The 20,168-nt window shown below is 43.6% G+C and overlaps 1 protein-coding gene and 1 non-coding gene across 36 annotated transcripts in view; both read left to right on the forward strand.

Moving 5' to 3' along the window:
- Positions 1-20,168, forward strand: part of CAMK2D (calcium/calmodulin dependent protein kinase II delta) — a 159,724-nt gene that overhangs the window by 37,242 nt on the left and 102,314 nt on the right. The window lies entirely within an intron of this gene.
- TRNAP-AGG (transfer RNA proline (anticodon AGG)) lies at positions 12,179-12,250 on the forward strand. The gene has a single exon. It is a non-coding gene; the product is annotated as a tRNA-Pro (tRNA).

Here is a 20,168-nt window from a genome sequence, read left to right on the forward strand (position 1 = left end):
CTTTGCTAAAATAGGCTGCATTATTATTGTACCCTGAAAAAGCCCTTTAATAGCAGGAAGCAAGTGGTGCTGCTGTTACCTTTATGTAGCCTTCCTAATGAATCTTCAAGCTTTCCGTCTCTTCAGACACATCTGAATTTGTTTTGCCTCTGTATCCACAGCTTATGTAGTACTTCTCATGAAGTGCTGGTTTTTGTTGTTGTGTTGTGGGGTTTTTTTAACCTCTACGTGGGTTGGTTTGTTAATATAGGACTGAGATTCCTAAACGCACCGAAGTGGATGTAGGCCCAAAGGCTGTAGCTGTGAAAGGGAAGCCCTAGGAATGGGATACAGGGCTGTGCTTTGCTTTTTATAGACCTGTTCTCGCTTGAGAATTAAGAGGAAAATGCAAATCTTGCCTCTGCAGTCTGTCACTTCACGTAAGAGCTTTGCTATCTGTCTAGCCGATAGTGTGATAGTGTTTCTCGTTTTATCTTGAGAAACTGGGATCTAAATAAGAAGCACCTTTCTCTTTTGAGAGAGGTGTTTTCCCCGAACTTTATTTTGTAGAGAAATCATAAATTAACTTGATTGTGACTCCTTCCTGCTATAGGACATCAGGCTGTTCACACAAGTCGGTTGCAGATAGATTGTACAATAAAGTACGTTGTGGTAGGCGTACGGGGGAGCTTACTGGTTTGGCACTGAAACCCATCAGGATTCTGTATTTGCTGTGAAACCGCACAGTAAATTTTAGTGGTCTTTTCACGAGACTTTGTGCTCTTACTGAATATGGACTGTGATTTTTTTTTTCTTGGCCCATAAGGGTTCACGGACGGTGACGGTAAACGGCACGGTGTCTCTGAAAGCCTGGCAAAACTATTTCTGCTATGCTTACACGGCCCTTGCGAAGGTGAAGCCTTAATGTTTCTGTTAATACAGTGACGATGCCTACATAGTTTTGCGTGCTGGCGTAGTTTCTCTTACAGCTCTGTTGAAACGGTCACAACGTGACCGTTTCAAGGCTGGCTTGACTGGGAACAGCCAGGGGTCAGGAGCGAGGGCTACTGTGCCGAAAACCTTGAAGTAAATATAGCAGTGGCTGATATTTGCAATTCAATTAGTAGCGTAATTTGGCCGTCGTGGACAATGAGGAATGTTTATGCTCCAGAATGAGGTACTGGCTAGTAATAGAAGAGTCAATTTCCTGCCTCTGGGTCTTTAAAGGTCTAAAGAATAGCATTTACAGTCTAGCAGAAAAGTCACTACGTTTCCTCTCCAGTTTGTATCTTCTTGCTAGCCTTTGGTGCTGGCAGCGTATACACCAAGGTACTATCATTCTGTATTTCAGGCATGAGAGTCATTGACACCGTTCATATGCCTGTAGTCCACAGAAATTAAGATATGTCAGAGTTAGAAAAAGCTTTCCCCACCTCTTTAATTGATGTGGCTAGCTCTCTCGAGCCGTACGTTTCAGTAAAAAAGACACCGCAGGTAGTTTTCTTCTTTCTCAGCCTCGCATGTTTCTAATTTACTTGAAATAAAGCATGACAGAGTGTCAGTGGCTTCAGCCAGCGTGCTGAGCCTTCAGCCACCGCTCCCCCGCGCGAGGACTGGGAGCACAACTGTGGACGTGGATCTGCCAGTGCCTGTGTGTCACTTCCCGTGTTTAGGCACGCACAACCTCCCCATGCCTTTGGGGGCTTTGTGGGTTTGGGTTTGTTCTGGTTTTAACATTAATCAGCTCATGGATTGGGAGTTTAGTTACTTTATTAGTTAATTCTCTGATGACACAGAACGCTAATTTAAAATAACAGAACACTAGCCTGTTTTTAAAGGTAAGACTGTCTCAGTGAGCACACGGGCTAGTAAAAGAAACCTCTATTAATTTGGAATTTAAAGGTGTTTCTTCCAAGTTTTTTGTACTTTGATTATATGATAGATTAAAAAGATGGGCTTAGTTTTTTATTGTCAGTAAGAAAGTTGTTTTTACTTTTTGTGTATTTCTGCTGATGGTGGCTGGAATTTTTTTTTCTCTTCAAAGGCCAAGACAGTAATACTAAGTATTTTTCTCTCTTTCCTTAGTGGTTAGTGCATGCTGAAGAAACCGTATGCACAAATAGGAAGCACCAAAGTACTTTTAAGTGTAACTTCATTTTAGCAGCCATCTGACAATCTTATGTGACAGTGACCCTGGCTTTGGCTGTAGCCTGATCCACAAGGTTGAGTAAAGAGACAAACCCAAGGAATCTTTTTCTGCAAGAGAAAAATAAAAATCTTCATGTTGACCCCTTTGGACTCGGTAGTGTGTTGTGGTAGATGCACAGGTCACCAGATCTTCACCGGTATCTTTGGAGAACATTTTAAAAACAGAAGTAGCAATTGTGGAAATACTCAAGAGAGTTAAACCCAATAAAGATAAATGAACTAAACATGGCTTCAAAACATCCAATTAAAAATAAAAGGCAACAGAAGGGTTTTTACAAACCCTGTGGGAGGAGAAAGTGAAGGCAAGCCATGTTCAATAAATCTTTTAGGCTAGCCTGTAATATATGGAAACAGTTTACTTTGTGCATATGTGTTTCTTTTACACTGTACTACTGGTGCTTCGATTGATTCTTTTTAAATAAAATTAAAAAAAAGCAGCAGCTTGATTTCTGGCAGCCTGTAACTGGGTCCCTTGAGGAAAGAGGCAACCGAATAGATGATTTTCGGTGTCTCAGTGTTACGTGCGTGTGCTACCTCTGGAGCCAGTTTGTGGTGCTGAACAGTCTTTTGGCAGCGGACACAGATACTGATATTGTTGTGGTAAAAGCCAGATTGTGGGATGTTTGAGTGAATTTTAATTAGATGGGAAACAACTCCAGGAGCCAAGTTTTTGTGGCATGACTCATAATTTGCGTGCCGTGGAGCAGTTCCATCAGCGAGAGTTCTCCCAGAATAATGACTACGGCGACTGGCCCTCAGCCAAGGAAGGGTGCGAGTATCTGGCTTTGTGTGTTTACTGAGGTGCCTCTTAGCTCTTCTCTGAGTAAGAAAGAGCTCCACTAAATTCTTAATTTAAAAAACAAAACCTACCTTTTGAAGAGTGCTTGTCCTTGTGCAGGACTAAATTCAGGGCTGTGCACATATTGGTGTGGACGTTGTTGTGGAGGAGATAATTGCGCTACTGATATTGCCAGTGGGAATCGAGATTTTGCCGCTGTGTCGTACCTCCAGGCCACAGTCGGATTCTCACTATTTACCTGGCGTAGCGCAGGTTTTACTTTTGCGGTATTGTCGATGTGGGAGCAGGGTGGATGAAGGCTGGAGACAGCTGCATTCACACCCGATGCATAATAACCTTGCGCACAGTTCGGCAGGAATACAGTTTATGAATCAGACTCAAGGAATGTGAAAGTTAGGCAATTTGGAGTAATGTTTTCCATGGCACTGTCGCTCCGTCCTGCTGCGCAGCATAAGGGAGTTTGTCGTACTCGTTACGCAGAAGTGAAAGGGAAGTGCGAGGAAGCTATTTAGGACTTGCTAATTGGGAAAGCTGCTTTACCCCTAGTGTGCTTTAAAGATAGACAGCTAACTTAAAGTGTATTTGGGCTAGACTGGTGCTGCACAGCATACTCATACTTTACTATCGTTGATATATTCATTTAAGCGAACATCAGGAGCAAAGGTGGAAACCAAGACCTCACTTTTTAAAGGGAAATTTTCTGCTTATTTGCAGACGCTCTCTCTCTGTGTTGCCTGAGGAGCAAAAAGGGGGCAGATTCCAGAGGAAAATGTGGTCAGCTGTATTTGCGGTAGATACCGCTGTATGTTGTATTCAGTAGGTGCAACAGTAAGTGCCAAAAATCAACATCCGTCCACACCACAGTTTGGGGAATTCAGGGTTTTTCCGCTATCGGCCTAATCCTGGTCTCCTTGACAGCAAGATATCTTGTCGTGATGGACATCCATTTTAGCTAAATAGCTTTCTTCGACGTGTAGTTACCTGAGCGGTTAGGAAATGGTGTGATGTGTCAAGGTGCGGAGTGATTACAGTTAATTTGGAAATCTCAGAGGAGGAAATTCATGGCAGATTAGTCAGGGTGGTGTTAATAAAGTAAAAATACGTCAGCCTTTCCTCATAGAAGAGACGATCCAGTCCTTTCATCATCTTTGCGGCCTTTAACTAGACTCTTGCTGGCAGCTCCTCAGCGCTCTCATGCTGAGGAGCCCACAGCTGGACGCTGCACTCCACGTGGGGCCTCACCAGTGCGGAGTAACGGGGAAGGATCCCCTCCCTTGACCTTCTGGCAACGCTCCTACTGCAGCCCAGGATGCCATTAGCCCTCCCTACAGGGGCACATTTGTCACTTGTGTTCAACTTGGTGTCCACCAGGACCCCCAGGTCCTTCTCTCCAAAGCTGCTTTCCGGACGGTTGGCCCCCAGCAGCACGTCCTGGTGCCTGGGCTGGATCCTCTCCAGGTGCAGGACTCTGCACTTGAACGCCCCTTGGTGAACGCCACGAGTGAGGCTCCTGCCAGCCAATTTGTCCAGCCCGGCTCATTTTCATTTTCTATCTAACAGTGAAGTTCTAGTCGGGGCTGGCATGACGACGTTACCCTACTGAAGCTGTGATACTGGGAGAGAGGGGAAAGGAGTGTTTACAGTCGTGGAGGTGGAAAGGGAATTACAGCTGGTGGCTCCACGGCTTGGATGCTTAAGAGAACACGTTTGGATTCTGGTCCTCAGGACCTCATTTGGTGGGAGTGGCTTTTTTCCCCTCTTTTTACTGGTTAGTACAAAGTTCAATATGTAGTCCTGAGGGGGGAAAAAAAAAGCAGCAGTAGAGATACCTGTTTCTTAAGGAAGAGTCATCGTTGTCAGCAACAAAATATTTTTGCCTTTTGCTTGCAGTTTCTCGTAACCTTGATGTTGATTTCATTTTTGGTGGAACAGTGAGAGAAGTCCAGCTCAAATAGTGCCTTTCCACTAATTAATACACAGCAAATCCTCTTGTCCTTTGGGAGTGCCCTAGCTGTTAACAGCTGAAATACCAAAGCAGAAAAAGCTAAAAGAATTCACAATGACATTTTAAAAATTGGTAGGTGTTAAATATGGTCTAGAAAAATAAAAGTGGATCGGGTTCATCAGGTGGCTTCGCTGGCAGTTTCTAGAGCACGGTGAGCATTAGGCAGGAGGTGGGGCCTTCTTGGTGCCTCGGTCCTTTTTTGGCCTTTTGAATTCTGCCGCTGCACAGGTAGGGAGGCACCTGGTTGTCTCTAGGCTTAGGTAGTGATTTTCTGAGGTGGCAACGGTGCAGTAAGTCATCTTTGTGCCTGGCCCAAACTTTCTTGGTTTGGGCTTTAAGGACTTGTATTATTCTGACCAGCGGAGATGTGACAGAGGTGACGCTGAGCTGGGACCCTGCCCTGTCCGCAGCCTTGCTTTAGAGGGTGTTTAGATCTTCGATGGGACGTGAGCACCACATCCTAGGTGCCTTAAAGTAGGAAATCTTGGGTAGGAGGGAAGGTTGCCGAGTGGTTTCCACCGTGTAAGAAGACAGCAGAGTAAATGGCAAACGATTCGGTCTTAGTAAGAAGCTCATGAGAAAATCCCAAGTTAAAAAGAGAACCTTTAAATTGGCCCTGCCCGTTTTTGTGTCTGATGCCTGCAGAGGTCCCGGCGTGATACAGTAGTGGTTTGTCTTGGAGGGGACTGATTTTAAAGAAATTTGTATGAAATCTTCCTCACCTACCAAGCTTTTTTCTGTTGTCCTGGCAAGGTTTTGCGCACATGTTAGTTCAGCGGCAGCTCTGCTTTTAATTACACCTTCAGCTATTTCCAGTTAAAAAGGTTGGCTAAAATATACCTAACCAGGCTCACCCCTGTCTCTAGGGGTGATAAAGAGAAAATAAAAAAGGTGTGTGCAGCTGAAAAGGGGAAGAGGAAAGGCAGAAAACTAAAATTTTAAAATACACCTGTACTTCTTTTAAAGAGGAGGAGAACGCAGGTATCTTACCGCACCCCATTATTACAACGTCCAAAAGAGGACTCGTAAAAAGAAGTGTTTTTCAGGGCACATTTTCAGTTTAGGGGCCCTTATCCCTTGGAGTGATTCTGTAGATTGGTTTTAATCAGTTCTCCCCCTTCCCCCGTAGCACTCATTAGGCAAAAATCCGTTAATGAATTATTCTGGAGTTTGTTTTATAAGCTGCCTTCTTGTCACAGAGTTGTTCTCTCAAAAGCCATAGGCAGCTGAAAAAAATACTGCCAGAGGTTTTTCTGCCCCGGAAACTGGAATACGTCCAGCTGTGGGACAGGTGGGGAAAGGCATTAAAATGCGGATTTGGGTTTGAAACTGATGAGCTGTATTGGGAAGAGGCAAAAATTGCTGAGATTTGGTTCTTGTGCATTATCAGTGCTTTCCGTGTCAGTTCTCACGGATGTTTTAGAAGCAAAGTGAAAGTGCTGTCATCCTTTCTCTGTGCCGAACTACAGAGCGTTTCCGTCTCCCAGAGCTCTTCAATACGCGTCCTGGCTGTGAGCTCTTGGAATTAGCTGAAAGAGCTGTGGGCAAATACAGTATATGAGTAATGAATTTCTGTTTTATAAATTTGGTATAACAGTGGTACTATTTCCCCAGCGCTTTGCCAGCAATTTAATTAGAAGTGGCAGTTTTGATTAAATAACACAACTGGAGGCTGGGTTATTTCCCTCCTCCGGTTCCCTTACTTCAGTTGCAGGAGAGAAAGGTTTTTCTCTACTGTAGAGTCAGTTAGTACAAAAATGTGTATGGTAGGTAAAATATTCAACGGTACCACGGAAACCACATTATATTTGCTTGTTTAATAATAGTGGTCCATAACATTCATAATTTAAAGTATCTCAACTAAGTAACTTTTTCAGATGTGCAGCAGATCCTAGGAAAAAAAAGCGGGGGAACGATACCAGAGACTGGCACTTAGATGGAATGGGAATTGAACAAAACACCAGTTTTTCTTGTGGGGAATAACCTCTATCTGGTCGAGAGTTTTTCTGCTGACTAAATTGAAATTGTTCTATTTGACTCTGAATTATGTTTTGTTGTTGTTGTTTAGGTGTGGTTTGGGCTGCATTTTTGGGGGGTTGATCCCTGGGGGTTTGTTGTTTTGGGTTTTTTTGCTGGAGTCCTGTGCTGTGATTTGTCAAAGACGTGCTTGCATCAGTGATGATGAGGGCAATAGAACACCTCAACCGTACCATCCCCAATCAGAATAATAAAATTCCTGACTTCAAGTGACAGCGTGGATGTTTTGAACAAATCATGTTGCTGTGAATATATTCTTACATACTTATTTTCTCAAAATCATCAGGCTAATCAAATTCAGTAATTTGCCAGTAATATTGATTACTTTCTTGTTATCATTTGTAATATAATAAAATACTGTGCAACGATTGCCATTTAAAATATTGCAGTTCTACCCTTTCAGACAGCTAATATCAATGATATTGCCGTTTTACCCTTTCAGATGGCTACTGTTAGTCACTGTGCCAGCATTTGGATTCTCTGGAATATTAGCATATCTTCCCTAGGGTCTTTATTTACAGAAACGAGGACTAGACATTCATTACCTAGAATGCCCTATTGACTGTGTTTGTTGTATCCCCGAAAGCTGAGTGTGATTTTAAAAGACTGACGGTGTCTTTAATGCTGAAGTTGTACCGGGGAGGAACCTGACGCCGTGAGAAACTGAAACGCGTCAAGCGTTCTTTTACCTAGTAGGATTATTGGGTTTTTCTCCTTTTGACAGCTTTTCCTCACAGCTCTGTTTCTCTCGAAGATCTTTTTATTTTCCTGAAGTGGAGAATGATTTACTTACCCTGTTCGCTTTGCCAACAGAGAGATAACGTCGTTTTATAGTGTTTCCCGAGAAGCTCGGTGGCTAGGGAAAAGGCTAGCAGCATGGGAATTAACGCTACGTGTGCAGATACCCAAGCGTTAGGTGGTTTCGTAGTGAGGAAGAAGCTGAAGTGCTTTGAGGCAGGTTCCGTGCAGCCACTGCCCATTAAAGAGGGTAGCTTGCCTTGTGGGACTGCCTGCTTGCAGGCTAGATGCCTTAACCTGGTCCAGGATTTCTAGATTCTCACGGTTCCTTTGATCAATCTGCTCGATAGGATGCGTGGCACCGAGTGCAGAAGCTAACGGAAAGCACGCATTTAAGCGAGAGAGCTTGTTTACATATAAACCCCAGAAACTTGTCAAAAGGAGAAGTTTAAATTACCTGGTAATGCTTGCTTTTACTTTTATTTCTGTCTGTCTTGAAAAATCCTGTTTATTCTATCCTCACCTTAATTAAATAAACAAACCCTCAGACTCACTTGCCTGGGAGCATCTTCTGTCGAAAGAGTGAAATTATGACAACTGTTGAATCAAGCAAGCTATTTAGGCGTGAATGTCTTACTAAAATAAGACAAATGAGGAATTAGGAGGCAAAGCACTTGGAGGATTTGGGCATTTATCCCTTGTTTCAAGTATTAGAGGCTTTTGTGTTTTTATGTTTAGTCAGTTACGGTGGGTTTGCATTGCTGTTAGAAAATCAAACTGAAAGAAAGAAAAAGAGATCCATTCGAACTCAGGGGAAAAAATAGCGGTTAATAGCAATTAGACCACTAACCTTCAATAAAAGATTCACTGGTTAGCGTCGACTGAAATGACTGTGGTGGTACTTTAACGGTAACAGCAGTAACCCTCTGAGATTTTTTTTTTTATGAGAAAAGACTCTGTTTGGATACTATCTTTTAGTGGTACGTGTTTGCAAGACTAATGGTTTTTTTTCAAAGAATTGCTTTTACAAACTCAGTGAATTGAGTTACAAGACAGTGATTCTAAAGACAACGTGAAGATGATCCACTTGGAAAATAACACCATACTCCTGGAGCTTGGAGGTCGTGGCATCAGAATCCTGGTATCAAAGATTGCTGTAGCATAAAGCTTCAGATGGTTAAAAACCTATTCACGCACGTGGTATTTGAGGAGGAGATTTGTTATTTTTATGAGCAAAGACTGAGCAACTCGGCAGAGTAGAAAAAAATTAATATGGTGGGTTAGTCATAAACCACTTCTCTCTTAAAATAAGTTAATGGAAGGAAGATAATCAAATTACTATTTAATGTGGATCCCCTTTTTGAGTTTGTTGCTATTACTGGTTTTGCTTTTTATGGGCCATGTAGAAATAAAAACCTGCTTTACTTATGATCTGTTATTTGGTAAATACTGAGGTTTAGTCATTAGGATATTTTTATTGTTGCAATAGTATCTCTAGTCCTATGGTACTGGTACAGCCTACCGTTATTTTTGAAGAAATATTCCCGTAGGCATGTGCTTATGTATTCTTAGCGTTTCTTTTTGTTATGAAAAGCTTTGGCTTTGATGTGCTTAATAAATTTCCTCTGAGTCATAATGATAGTTGCCAAACCATTGTTTTTGTTCTTCTTGGACTTGATTCTAGTTCTGCAGTTGTTTCCTCCGAGGGGGTTAAAGTCCATGAGCTTTTATTAAGATAAATGTCAGTGATTTCAATTGGATTTGCATAAAAGAAGCCCTTAGTCTCTGGTAGAGTAAGTCATGTGTAATGTTTAGTTTTAAAGTAACAGCGACTACAGGAAATGTTAGAAGTAAAAGTTGTTGACCTTTTCTGCACAGTGGAATTCCTGCCTTTGACTACTCTTTTCCCTTTTCTATTAAATATGGAATACTGTAGCATCCTTAAGCTATCAGGGAACTGAACGTCCTCACTGGTTATTTTCTGTTTAAAAAAAAAACGAAAAACTTCCTCCCTCCCAAACAATGAATGCAATATCTTGTTCTAGAAATGACATCAAGGCAAAAGACGGTGACCATTGATACGCTTTCTAAAAATAAACATTGCCAAAGTGAAGAACTTAAAAGTCAGAGTTCAGAACTTGTTCTTTGCAGCGGCTTCAAAATCAGTAACTTGCTCATGTCTGTCCAAGCCAAGTGGATATCCTGGGTAGTCATCGTGACTTGGTGTCTTGCATGTAGTAATTCCTCATTTATATTAAAATTAGCTAGTGTCAGTTAGTAGGTCATGATTTATTTCAAGTTAAAAAATCATTTGCTACCGCAGTTTACATGTTGTTGTAGCTGACAGTGGGTTCGGAGTCTATAAGAAGTTGATTTATTTTTCTTTTTACTCTTAGACAACATTGTTTTATCGGCATCTGGAGGGAAAATGAGGATGTCTCATGTATCTCTCACAGCGTTATTTCAGAAACCTAGATACTTGAGGGGGCCTCCAAAATTTTCGTGGTCAAACAGAAGTCTGTTCAGAGCTTACAGTGCTCTCAGTGGATTTAATGGGTTGAACTATTCCTCTTTAAGCTGGGGTCCGTAGGACTGGCGTTCAGCAAGGCATTCCAGTATGTCCTTAGCCCATCCCTCTCCGCTGAAGTATTTGCGGGCGAGCAGATGCTTTAGTGCTTGTCGGACTGCTGAGTCGACGCCTGAAATTCCAGGCATCTCTTATATATGATGTATTTTTCCGAACTTACTTTCAGTTCCTAAGATTATTTTTTTGCCAAATACTGGTGTTTCCTGCAAACTTAGGGCAGTTTTCTGCGGGAAATGAGTTTAGAAACGGGAAAAATATTTCCCTAGTTATTGTTTAGAACTGTTCATTCAGGAGCGGGTACGGAACGCTCATTCTCGGTGCTGGTGTTATAAACAGGGTGTGTGAAAATATGTCGGAGCAAGCACTCAAGGAGTTTGTGTTTTGCGGAGCGACTTCTCTTCCTTTCGACTCGTCGGAACGTAAGAATGGCAAAGAAAACCTCTATACTTAATATAACAGCCGTCAGACAGCTGTGTTATACAAATTAATAAATTTATCAAGTTGTATTCAAAACCAGCCAGTCATTAAGCTGCTCACTAGGTTTGAAGCGTCCCCCTGCATGGGATGCTGTCCTTTCCCATAGCTCTACACACCGACTCGCTTGTGCCGCGTATGGAATGCTTTTTACTACAGGCAGTATTGACTGAACCAGGAAACCGAATTTGTGATTTTTGTGCGAATACATCGTATAGTTTTCACACCTCTTAGCACACGGGGATGTGTAGAAAGGTTTTCAGACAGATGCTTCGTGGAACTAATGTGCTGATTCAGCAGCGCTTTGTAATGACAAGTGATTTGGGTATTGGTTTCGCAAGCTGAATGTATGAGGCGTTTAGAGTTTTCTTCAAATTGCTCTCCTTTAATCTCCTTCTCCACACCTGTCGAATTGTTGGTAAGCACCCTGAAACTCTGATCGCTGAATTGTTACGTATTCCTCTGTAAAAATCTGAAAAATGGAAGCTGCCCTTTGGCTGAAGCCTGTTGTGCTAAAGCAGTCGCGGTGCTTTTGGCCCGCCTAGATGGGTGCTCAGCTTTAGCTCCTGCCAAGAAGTAAGCGGAGTCAGCTTGTGTATTCTGGAGTATAACTTGTCATGTTTAACGTCTGAATTGCTCAAATATGAATCGTGACTAAGCCTAAAAAAATGAAACGAACCAGCAGAAAATATAAAATAGGAAAAAATGAGAAATAATGTATGCACTCAGATACTTATCAGCCAAAATTAAAAAAAAAAAAAAATTAGAGGTGCAGTCTAAAATTTGAGAACCAAAAATGACAGGGAGGGCGGTGAAGTAAAGGAAGTTGTATGCAAGATGAAGGATGCCCGTTTGTTGAGAGAGGGAAGGGGAAAATGCGGAGAGTAAAGGGCTGCAAGGACAAAATGTGAAGAGCTTTCAAAACGTAGGATATAAACATCATGGATGCATAATCTTTGCAAAAAGGGATGAGTCAATTAAGGCACTCCAGGAGGGTCACCTGGCCAAAGCGGTGGGTCTGAGGTGCCGGATGAGGGGAGAGAAGGGTTCGGGGAGGCTGCGGTGTGTGAAGGAGCAGCGTTCCAGCCAGAGGTGGGAAAACAGACTGAGGCAATAGGGAAAAAAAGTGGTCAGTCCCGAAAGGAGCCTTTTTGTTCTGCTTTTAAATATGCTCCGTCTTGCACGTAGGGTTGTTGCCAAAACCAAATTGTGGTTCAGAAGGAGGAAGGGTTGCAGGAGATTTGGCTGACTGTCGGTTCTAGGAATTTGCAATTCGAGTCGCAAAGGAAAATATACTGCTGCAGGGACGGAAAGAGGCGGTAATGAGAAGCCTGAGAATGTACAGTACAGCGGCTCGTTGGTCTAGGGGTATGATTCTCGCTTAGGGTGCGAGAGGTCCCGGGTTCAAATCCCGGACGAGCCCAGCTTTTTGTGGCCAGCAGATGGAGGGAGGTGACTCTTCCCCTCTGCGTGGCTCTGGGGAGACCCCACCTGGAGTTCTGTGTCCAGCTCTGGGGTCCCCAACATCAGAAGATTATGGACCTGTTGGAGCAGGTCCAGAGGAGGCCACGGAGATGCTCAGAGCCCCTCTGCTGTGAGGACAGGCTGAGAGAGTTGGGGGGGCGGTCAGCCTGGAGAAGAGAAGGCTCCGGGGAGACCTTCGAGCCCCTTCCAGTCCCTAAAGGGGTTCCGGGAAAGACAGGGACTAACTTTTTAGCAGGGTCTGTTGTGACAGGACAAGGGTTAATGCCTTGAAACTAAAAGAGGGAAGATTTAGACTAGATATAAGGAAGAAAATTTTTACACTGAGGGTGGGGAAACCCTGGCCCAGTTGGCCAGAGAAGTGGTCAATGCCCCATCCCTGGAAACGTTCCAGGTCAGGTTGGACGGCGCTCTGAGCCCTAATCTAGTTGAAGGTCTCCCTCCTCATGGCAGGTGGGTTGGACTAGATGGCCTTTAAAGGTCCCTTCCAACCCAAACTGTTCTACGAAAGGTGCATTCAGGTTTTCCTGTAGATCTTCCAGGAAGCCAAATGTAGATCTTCCAGGAAGATATATTAGGGAGATGGTACAAGATGCAGCACTGGACAGAAGATCAGAATAAAAGAGGTGATACGGGGGAGAGAAGATGGGACACAGAGTAAACAGAGTTACATGTCGGGGGAAGATGGGTTGGCAAACAGTCGTGCTGTTTGCATGGGCACTGAAAGGTTTTACAGCGTGTTAATTTCAGTAGACGTACTCTTCATATAATAGCTAAAAACTCTCTCTATAATGTCTATATATAATTGTGCGTATATTTTTATATACTGTATAAAACATAAATCTTTATTTATATTATTTTAAATAGTGGAGATCTATCTCCTCTAACCTGATACGGGCACTTAACCCAGAAATAGGTAAAATGCGTATAAACAATAACTACTGCTTCTTCTCTAGGGACTGTTTTTTAAATTTGTTTTCGCTTGTGCCAGTGTGGCTGGCCGGGACGATGCCGCGGTTTCAGACTTTTACTAGTGCTGCCCTTGCTTTTTTAAGTCACCTCTCTGAAGAGTGAAGTGAGTGAATCACCAGCTGGCCGTTTAAATCCACAGCAAATTGGAGTATAAAAAGTGTGTGTGTGGGGGGGGAAATAAGGATTTATTAGCTTGACCTCAGCACCGTATGAATGCATGCCTTTAAGAACTGTTTAAAGGTTTCCAACATTTGAGTAAAATCCGGTCTGCGTTCTTATAATCATTTTGTTGGTCTCTTCTGTCTGTTCGTTTTGGACATCATTAAACACAAATCATATTAAAAAGAAGTAAAATCTTCTTGGCTCAGTGCTTTGCTATTAATGTCACGCGTTCACTTTATTCCTTTTGTCACCTCACTTTAAATCATGTGCTCCTCAATTTCGGCAGCGGTGCTAGAAACAGAAGAAACAGAGGAATATCCTGCACTTTTTTTTGGTCACAGTTGTCATAGAAATCAGGGCTGAAGGGTCTTTGTGAAGTGGCCCGAAGACACTTGTACCATCTCTGACTCTGTAATCTGTGCTTCGTAGGTAGGAATGAAGCCTCTGCATCAATTTATCAAATGCGCACACACTACGAACGCTAAGATACTGACACAGAAAGAGGGTGGGAAGTGGAAGAAAGCCCTACAGGAACACTACCCGCCTGAAAACTGCTGCTGTTGGCGGCCTTCACAGCTGGGCACAAAGACGCCTTTTGTTTTCTTAATGCCCTGGGGCAGAATTTGAAAATCAACAGGTGTGCTTTTTATGCGTTATTTTTCAAAGCCTCTCAAATTAATATATTTTGCTTTTCCTTGATATTCAGAAGCCTGGTTGAATAGGAGTGTGGATGCGAACATAGCCACAGAAATAACTGGAGGCACACTCTGTGCCCTGATTTCTGGTCTGTTGATGCTTTTGACCACTGGCCTAATAAAAGAATTGGCTCTGCTATTGTTGTTGCATACTCTTATCCATTACGGACCCGGGTATCCATGGAAAAGATGTCTTTATAACAATGAACACCTGGCGTGTGCTTCTGTTCGGGAAGCATTAGGAGGGGTGGGTCAGATGAGTACTCTTCGTGTCTTAATTGCTTATTAAAAGAATGTCCCACTTTCCTCGCTATAAATACTAGGAAGAGAGGAATAAGTGAAGACTCTGTTTTCCAATGTTTCCCCAGGAGCAGGAAGCGAATGCTAGAGCATTCGTTTTGAAAAAGTGCTTTTGGGAATTGAAGGACTGTATTCTTCCACATTTCACCTTCTCTCAGAGTAGTGGAGGGGCTAAGTGAGGTTTATAAGTGAGCGTTTCTGTAGCATGAACTCAGTAATGGAAAATTCAAAGCGCTGCGTGATGTACTGTTATATGAATAAATGTGGTTCTTGTTTTCTCTCTTATAGGCTGAAAGCGAGTAGGTTGCAAAGTGCTAAAGGTCTGTAAATTATCTGTCATAAGAACCAGCTCAGTCAGGGACTTGGTAATGTTGTTGGTCGCCACGAATGACTTCAGCTTACAGAAACGATCAGTTCTAAGAAATGGAACTGGACTGCTTCCAGAGCCTTAATACTTCCTCAGAGAGAGTTTAAAAAATGTATTTGATGGAGTAAGATTGTGTATAAACTGCATTCCTAGACTTAAAGCCAGTCACCGTTGCAACACCATTCCTCTTACACAATATATCCTTAAACCACAAATATTTACGTTCCATGATGCCTAGAATTGTAGAATTGTTTAGGTTGGAAAAGACCTTTAAGATCCTCAAGTCTAACTCTTAACCTCGCACTGCCAAAACCAGCACTAAACCACGCCGTCAGCACCACATATACACGTCTTTTAAATACTTCCAGGGATGGTGACTCAACCACTTCCCTGGGCAGCGTGTTCTAATGCTTGATAAGCCTTTCGGTGAAGAAATTTTTCCTAATATTCAGCCTAAACGTCCCCTGGTGCAACTTGAGGCCGTTTCATCTTGTCCTATCGCCTGTTACTTGGGAGAAGAGACCAACTCCACCCCCGGCTCCACCCTCCTTTTCTCCAGGCTGAACACCCCCACCTCCCTCAGCTGCTCCTCATAAGTCTTGTTCTCCAGACCCCTCACCAGCTTCATTGCCCTTCTCTGGACATGCTCCAGCACCTCAATGTCTTTCCTGTAATGAGGGTCCCAAAACTGAACACAGTATTTGGGGTGCAGCCTCACCAGGGCCGAGAACATGGGGACGATCACTTCCCTCTAATAATGGCCTCCTTGGCCCCCTGGGCACGCTGCTGGCTCGTATTCAGCCGGCTGTCGACCAACACCCCCAGGTCCTTTTCCACCAGGCGGCTCTCCAGCCACTCTGCCCCAGGCCTGTAGCGCTGCATGGGGTTGTTATCACAGAATCACAGAAACTTCAGAGTTGGAAGGGACCTCTAGAGATCATCTAGTCCAACTCCCCTGCTAAAGCAGGATTGCCTAGAGCACATTACTCAGGACGCACATTACTTATTACTTATGACCCAAGTGCAGGACCCAGCACTTGGCCTTGTTGAACCTCATCCCATTGGCCTCGGCACATCGATCCAGCCTGTCCGGATCCCTCTGTAGAGCCATTCTACCCTCAAGCAGGTCAACACTCCCGCCCAACTTGGTGTCATCTGTGAACTTGCTGAGGGTGCACTCGATCGCCTCGTCCAGATCATTGACAGAGATACTAAACAGAACTGGCCCCGATAGTGAGCCCTGGGGAACACCTAAACAGGCCAAAATTTGCCCTCCAGAAGTCCAAGGTAGCAGTTCCACTAATGCTCCTCCTTATTTTCTAAGAATCCAAAACTCAGTCATTTCATGATCCCCATGCCCAAGACAGCCTCCACCCATCACAATCAAAGCACTCCCTAACATACAGGGCTACCTCACCGCCTCTTCTTCCTTGCCTATCCCTTCTGAAGAATTTATAACCATGCATTGCAGCACTCCAGTTAACGCGAGTCATCCCACCAGGTTTCCGCGATGGTAATTGCATCGTAGTTTTCCTGCTGCACAATGGCTTCCAGCTCCTCCCATTTGCTGCCCGTGCTGCGGGCATTGGTGTAGATGTACTTCGGTTGGGCTAAATTCCTAATTCCTAGGTGACCATTCTTGGGCACTTCCGTGGTTTCATCAATAATCCTTGCATCTTTGCTGTTGCGTAGATTTCCGTCCCTTGTGTCCGCTGAGACGGCAGACCGAAGGACCTCGCTAGCATCCTGTCCCTCAAACATTGACGTGCCACCCCCAGGCTTATCTCTAGGGAGCCTGATTTCATCCCTTTCCCCCTTCAAATCTAATTTAAAGCTCTTCCAATGAGCCCTGCTAACTCCTGTGAATACTTCATCGTGCTCTACATAGTTGTCAGAGAAGCTGACAGAATCTGGGTGGTGGTGATGGGGGTGGAAGTTGTATTGCTCTGTTAACCTGTGCGTCTCCCCCGCTGAGTTACACAGAGCTGGTTTGCATATCTGCCAGGAAAAACGTGTAGAAAGAATATGTCTGCTGTTTCAGGTCACCCAGGCATCACATTTGACATTTTGGTAGTACTGAAAGGTAAGCTTTCTTTGATGCTTCCCCCCCCCCAACAGAAAAGTTTGCAGCTCTGTGCTTTTTTGGCCTAGAGTCTGCGTATGTGGAAGGGTTTATCGTAATCTTAACATCTCAATTATACGTATTTTTACTAGGCGTAGCACATTTCTTTCTCAAGGCAGAGCTCAGTTAACTTCACCCGTGCCACTGCATTGTAGCAGCATCATCCCTAGGCTGGTTCCAGCCAGTCCTTTCTGTTCCTCAGAAGTGAGAAGGCAAAGTTTGTTTGGACAACCTGTGTTCCCGTCAGGAAGTGTGGTCTGCCTACTCTTCCCATGTACGGTCAGGTTCTGCCACTGCCGTGGGAAGAGGGCAGGAAATCTGCCTTTTCTTGGCACTTTATGGTGTCCCAGAACTTCTACTTTGGGAAAATACATTCTTTTGAATGATTTAATAAAAAATAAGAATACGGGGAACCTGTGCAAAGCAGGAGGGGTCCTGGCCTGAAAGCCCCTAACAGCTCTAGATGTGGTTGCGGTCTGGGGTGGGAGACCTTCAGAGCGGTGTCCTTGTGGCGTGGCGTGGCTTGGAGCGTGTGTCAAGGACTATGCTCTGCACGAGTCGGTAGGGAGAGTCGCAGCCCGCTTACGTGCCTCCCTTCCTCACGTAGGTTAAAAAAATCTGGCGCTCCTATGACAGAGGAGCATAAAGGAAAGGTTTGGTTCCTCAGTGGGGTTCCTTAGTGGGGTTCCCCGACCCACTAAGCTGTTCTAAACCCTTAATCTTACAGACGTCCTGTGCGTAGCGAGCAAGGGTCAGATCTAAGAGAGTGCAAACAAACCTTGGGTGCCTCCCACTTGTGTTGTGCCCATGAAAATTCCCATTACAGCTACCTGCTGAAATTTTACCAGGCGTTAGGTACGTCTTTAGCCCAGAAACTGCTACAAGGTTGGGTGATGATGTCCTACCTGGCAACTGAACTGCCTCGGAATTACGTGGAGCACGGCTTAAGTTTCTACCAAAGGGTTTGGTCTCCTAAGCAGGCTCCGAGCTCTCTGACACTTGGCTCGCCATCAGCTCAAAGACCTTTAAGCACCTTTTGTCTCAGGGAATAGTCTCTTCATCTCTCTTGTTAAGATAAAAGAGCTTATCCTGGTGAGATTTTACTGCCCAGAGGTTACGTTCTGCGACAACAAATTTTTAAATTCTAATAGAAACAACAAAAGCACCAAGAGGGAGATTTTAATGCATTACAGGGTTTCCTTTTAATAGGAGCTTTGTTTTTCTGTGAAGGAGACTGAGCAAGAGAAAGTCTTTTTTTAGTCAAAATAATACTAACGCCAGCAAGAAAGTGTAGCTGTGTCCTGGTGCATCCTGTTGTCAGGATTTCTGCAGTCGTCTTCTGATTTCCATGGGAGAACGTAACAGGGCCAAGGGGGTCTGGGGTGGGCTTTAAGGTGTGGAATCTGAAGAGTCTCTTGCGACTTAAAACTCCTTGTTTTCTTCTCATTTAGCTGTCTACAGAAAAACGTGGGAAAAAACCTGAAAAGTGTTGAACTGTGTTGCACAGAGTAGGAAGCGGCTTGTAGAGACCATCCTCAGAAAAAGTAAGCAAGCTGTGTGGGAAAACATACGTTTTCTCACAGGGAATAATAATATATCTAGTCAATACTGGGGGGGGAAAAAGAAATGTCCAGACAATGGAAGGGGCTAAAGATATAAAAGTTAGCACTGGGGAGATGCACTTGCACTGTTCGCTGGGGACTGCAAGCTCTAGTAAAAAGATAACAACAGGAAAACCACAAAAGTTATTACAGATTATTGTTAGAAAGAGGCTTTGCTTTGGCGAAGTTTGAATTTTAGATGCCCACGTTGATAGGCGGTGAGCGGTGGACGTCCAGCCGTGGCGATGAGCTCAATGTGGGTGGTCAGGGCAGGATCAGCCCTTTGGATTCAGAGTCACGACACCAGTAGAAGAGATTTATACTGAAGGCATTAGTTATAAAATGCGTTATGACTCAATCCAAGAAATAGGTATGTCTGCGTACGTACTTTTTTGTAAAAAAATGAATATTGATTCCACTTAATTTGTTATTTTATTTGCCTGAGTAATATAAAGACAGCCGGATTTTCTGATGCAGGCATCATAAGTTGTAATATGAGATTTTGGCTTATTAGAATGTTGTCATGTGAATTAAGATCAGTTCAAGTCTTTACATTCATTCAGTCCGTCAGTACCCCAGCTTTTACACATCCATATTCCATTTGTTACACGTTCCACAGAATGTCATTAGTTGTTGTAAAAGTTGAATTTTTCATGGTTTAGTGCATTAGATTTTTTTTTTTTTCTTTTTTCTTGGCTACGTGTCACATTAAAGTTATTTGTAGCTGGCTGCAAGGTTTTTTCCATTAATAAAACTGTATTATTCTCATTGCTACCTTCTTCCAGATTGTATCAGTGTTTCACAGGCTGTGATCTTTTTCTGATCTTGATAACTGCCTGTTGCTGTGACAGATGCCATAGTTCACAAAGGGAGACTTGCTTTCCTCAGACAATCTAGAATTTATAGAGCCTTCCTCCTTCTGCGTTTGCTTTGCTGCTCTTTGAGCTTCTTATTTGTATTTTTCATTTAATTTTCTTGCAGCTTCTGGTGTAGACAGTGTAGGAGACCTGTCGGTAATGAAGTATAGGTGATTAAATGAGAGCAAAGGAAGCAAGTATATAAATATACTTGCATATTCTGTTCTTGTTGTATGTTTGGCTTTAAAGCTTGGCTTCCTCTTACTGATTGTCATTTTTCCCTGTTCGTGCTGACAGGTGAACACAGTTTTAGCTGATGAATTACGAGAGGAATTAACTTCTCGGTTTTAGTAAGTGACCTACTGTTGAATTTTCCTCTGAGTGCTGTTGGAGCATAAACGTTCTGCGCTAGATATGCTGTCACAAACTTTCTCAGCGTTCCTGGGATTTTGCCGCCCGCGAGGTAATTTCTCTGGCTGTATTCCTCGCGGCAGGACGCTTCTTTCCTAATCGACTCCGAGTGCAGCGACACACCTTCTCCTGCTTCGGATGTCTGGGAGCTGAGCGCTGGAAGTATTTCGGTTTGAACTGCCCTTTGACATTCACCTTCGGATGGCCAGTAATTGAAACCTGGCTGAAAACAGGGTAACAGAAATAGATATTTGTCTCCAGCCTGTGCGGTTGGATGTGCTTGGTAAATAAGCTGAGCAGAGGAAGGAAGGAACACAGTAATTCCTCAAATACGTAGAAAAAACGTGCAGACTTTAAAGGCGAGTTGTCATC

This window comes from Chroicocephalus ridibundus, chromosome 5 (assembly GCF_963924245.1).
Source record: "Chroicocephalus ridibundus chromosome 5, bChrRid1.1, whole genome shotgun sequence".
Classification (NCBI taxonomy): domain Eukaryota; kingdom Metazoa; phylum Chordata; class Aves; order Charadriiformes; family Laridae; genus Chroicocephalus; species Chroicocephalus ridibundus.